The sequence below is a fragment of the Etheostoma spectabile genome, chromosome 6 (genome assembly GCF_008692095.1).
Source record: "Etheostoma spectabile isolate EspeVRDwgs_2016 chromosome 6, UIUC_Espe_1.0, whole genome shotgun sequence".
NCBI classification, from domain to species: domain Eukaryota; kingdom Metazoa; phylum Chordata; class Actinopteri; order Perciformes; family Percidae; genus Etheostoma; species Etheostoma spectabile.
The window spans coordinates 25,558,905-25,563,003 of NC_045738.1; the positions used below are offsets into that span (position 1 = coordinate 25,558,905).

The 4,099-nt window shown below is 42.1% G+C and overlaps 1 protein-coding gene and 1 long non-coding RNA gene across 2 annotated transcripts in view; one reads left to right on the plus strand and one right to left on the minus strand.

Annotated features, from left to right (window-relative positions):
- LOC116690618 (uncharacterized) overlaps positions 1-250 on the plus strand; it is a 7,830-nt gene extending 7,580 nt beyond the window's left edge. Inside the window, exon 3 of the long non-coding RNA XR_004332306.1 lies at positions 234-250. This is a non-coding gene — a long non-coding RNA (uncharacterized LOC116690618). The remainder of the gene's footprint in view (positions 1-233) is intronic.
- Positions 1-4,099, minus strand: part of tsnare1 (T-SNARE Domain Containing 1) — a 188,897-nt gene that overhangs the window by 67,145 nt on the left and 117,653 nt on the right. The window lies entirely within an intron of this gene.

A 4,099-nucleotide genomic window follows, 5' to 3' on the forward strand; every position in this document is an offset into this window, starting at 1 on the left:
TCTACAATGGGAAGAGAGTTCTTTACTTTTAATACTTAAACTACATTTTCCTGATGATACTCACTGACTTTAACCAAAGTTACATTTTTATGCTGGACTTTAATTGTAAGAGAGTATTTGACAGAGTGGCATTAGTACTTTTAGTAAATACTAATTACTTAAGTAAAAGATCTGAATACTTAATGTGCAACTTTACATGGTTATTACAAGACCTCAGATGTGCTCATGCATAGCACTGAAAAGTAAAATTGAAAGAGTTCCCTGTCCCTGTATCATTGACACATTTGGACTTGGCTTTTATCCGATCTGATATATGCTTGTCTTGACTTAGCGTAAAAGAAAAGCAGTTCAAAGGTTTAGTTCTTTTATTTCTCTGTGAGGGCACAGAGCTGCTATGGTTAACCACAGCAAATCCTCCAGTCCCCGAGCTTTGTATCTGCTCTTAATGTTTCAAAGCAATATGAAAGCTTATAAAACCCCTGTCTGTCTATCTCGTGCTCACATGTCACCCCTTTCCTCCATTATGGCTCCATGCAATCACAGCTGCGTTTGTGTAGCCTAACCCACTGGGCCATTCATCACAGGTGGCAGAGATTGCTGTGGAAACTGGCAGCCATCCTGCCACTTGGCGAAAAACATTTGAATCCAGCCAAAAATGGCCTCTGGCAAACCTTGTGATGCTAAAGACTTTTTTTTTTTGTTCATCTTTGGGCAACCCTGTCCATCATGCTGTAATAGAATAACAAATGTATTTTACCTGGCAAAGTATTGGGCAATCAGGGCTCATTTCATCATAACGACATGAGCAGTGTGTAACCAATTTAGCAAATAGTGTGTGGAAGTGAATAGCAGCGAGAGAGAGAGACACAGAGAGATGTGATAGGTTGGGCCCCCTGCCTGAGGGCTGAGTGGGTGGCCAGGCTTCGGGCCAAGACTGTGCCCTTTTTCATATTTCATGGGCTTTAAATTCTGCTCACCTAGCAGCCACTGGATACCGGCACTGGGCTGGGAACCAGGACCGGAGATTGTTCTATCACATTTCAAACAACAGGTTTACTCCAGGAGATTTTCTTGTTACACAGGGCAAGTATATTAGCACTGCTCGGAGATAGTTTCTGCTCCAGTTCCTGTGTGAACCTAATCCGGTGCAGGGAAAGTAGTCAGAGTCAACGGTTGCATTCACACTTTTAGTTTGGTCCACTTAATCCAGACTAAAGTAGAAAGTACAATGGCCTGTCATTTCACTCTGTTTGGTCTTCACACTGGGGATAAAATGTATCGGCTCTGGACAATTCTCGGCCCGTTTTTTGTCATTTGCAGATTATCTGTATCTTCGTTTTATTCTCCTGATAACCGACAAAGTTAATTAATTAAAGTGTTCCACTGTGTCTCTGTGTCTGTTGTTCTGTTCCTGTGAGACTCCCCACTGAGACTGACTACATTGTACCAAACAGGGCAGGTGTGAAAGCACCCCAAAGAGGTCTGGGAACTGTTGTTCCATGAGGAACTTAATGTGTTGATTTCTTCATTAGGAAGTCTAGAAGCTAAATTGGCGACCATAATAGAGCTGGGGAAGTTCTCTAAATGCCCAAAGGTAATGCCAATTCCTATTTTCGAGCCAAGGAAACATGACAATCCTTTATGGGCGGAAACGGAAAAAATGTGGTTCCATTATTCCGGGCTCCAGCTGGAGATAACTTACAATGTGTGAGTAATATCACATTTGAGTCTTGTTTCACGTTATTTTGCAACAACTTGTTACAAATATGGAACAGTACATTAAAAAAAACCTGATAATTTAAGTTTAATATATCAATGCTACCATCAAGGAAGTCATATTGGAATAATAAATGAATGTGTTTTCCCATTGTCCATTGTTGGGGACATAAAACCCAGGGCCATCATGTGAGGGGGGTCCAAAAATAAGCTAGAAAGACTAGCGCGAAGGGGCTCATAGATAATGCTACGGAGCCCAGAATTGGCTTCTACTCCCCTGAACCCTAGTTTTTTAACCAAGTAGATTTGGTGCTGTGACCATTTCACAAAATTAACGTTTTTAAGTTTGTGACCAAACTACATTCTCTGGTTTAGGTATGAGGTTGTGGCTCCGCCACCGCTAGGGGCGCTAGTTCATGATCCGCTTTTAGAGGTTTAGAGGCATTAGTAGTTGCTGAATTTTCTCAGCACTGTATGGAATTCTCTGTCACATTTTATTTATTATCATAATCAAGGTAAACTGGCAAGAAAAGGTAAAAGGACATTATTCGTGACTGATTCCCTCTGGGCCTGCAGCTGCTCTACAGCTGGCCCTGTAGTGCATGCAAACAATGAACTTCCTGTTCAGGGAACAATGAAGTGCCACAGCACGTTTGTTCCAGAAATCATAATAAGTCAAATATCTTCTCAGTGCTGACGCTCCACTCTACTGGTCCTCTGATGCCTCCTGTCAACCCTGCTGCTGTTGTTATTGTGTGTGACTGATGAAAAGAACACACTTGGAGAAAAAAGAAGAATGGCTCCAAGGGTTTGTATATTTTCATGAGACTAAAATGTCAGACAGCGATTCAGACATCTGTTCCATCTGACACTGGGGCCGCTGCAGAGACAGCAAAAACACAATTAAACTTGAGGCCAAGATTTAAGAAAACAAAACAAAATCACAAGCACAAGCGGCAGCATCTGATTGGCCCTTCAGTCACCAGCGCTGCAAGCCTCGCATTTCTCCAGTCAGAAGTGTCTGTCTGATACCGGCTGATATGAAAGCCTCTAAATCGTCTGATGGATGATGGGCTAAAAAATGGAAACGTGACTCCTCTTTCCTGTAGTTTTCATGCTCATGTTACGTCAAAATTCATCAGATGCAAACTCAATTACAATCGTCTGTGTGATTACTTTACTCTGCTTGTGTCTTGAAACTAGGCCTGCAAATATGAATCACGTGTAATGTTTATTGCACACATGAACCATGACAAAACTACTTGGCAGTACCAAACGTTTTCATTTTCATGTTCATCACCACAAGTCTGTAAACATAGAGGCTTCAATGAATGAGAAAGAGCATTAAAACCTATTAAATACAGTCTCTGTTTAAAACTCACAAAATAAAGTAACGTTTGTGATGCAGTCGTCTTGTAAAATTAAATGAGAATCAATGTCCTTAAAAATAAAAAATTAAATCGAAGTTATTTAAAAATAAAATCGTGAGCAGGGTGAATCGAGATCCCGATTTTACAATGATTAATCGTGCAGGCCTATTGGAAACCACAAAATTTTCATTTAAAGCCAAATTTGCTGTGCACAGTTTGAGACCTTACAAGGAATCAGCACAATGAAGATGATTAACAATCCGAGACATGACTGCGAGCAGCAGGGATTGGAGAAAGTGCCACACACAGAGCATGATTCTCCCAGATAGAGTTTCATGCAAAGATTGCGGTTTATAGAGACAAGACAAGACGAGACCAACGGGCATGCGTGGAGGTCTCCTCTTGCGCCTGCAGAGGGAAGTGTGGCACAGCAGAGCCTCCTATCAGCCTCTTCCTGGTGAACCAGTGGCAGTAATAAGAGCTGATTAAGAATGCAAGTCAGCCACGGGGAGGAAAAGCACTGCTAGACAACACGACCCTAAAGAGGCGTCTGGGAGATTGAAGGCGTTTTCACACCTTGTGGAAGTTACTTTGAACTCTGAAGTGCTCTCTCCCACGTAGTTTGCTTCTTTTGGCCAAATGAGAGCGAGACCTCTCTGAGTAAGAAGTCTCTCAGTACATTTCCGAACCAAATTGACACCTCCTCTGGACTCTGAACGTGATCCAACTACAGAAAGCACCTGCCATCATGCGCTGTTTGTTCATGGGACTACATTCATTCACAAAAATTAAGAGTTCTGGGTAGTGGGGTAGCCTATTTCCTATGTTTCTGTGTCTAAGCGACTGATAAGAACAACAGTCTATGACATTGGTCAAGTATTAAAGATCCCATGGCACGAAAATGTCACTTTATGAGGTTTTATAACATTAATATGAGTTCCCCCAGCCTGCCTATGGCCCCCAGTGGCTAGAAATGGCGTAAAGGTGTAAACCGAGCCCTGGGTGTCCTGCTC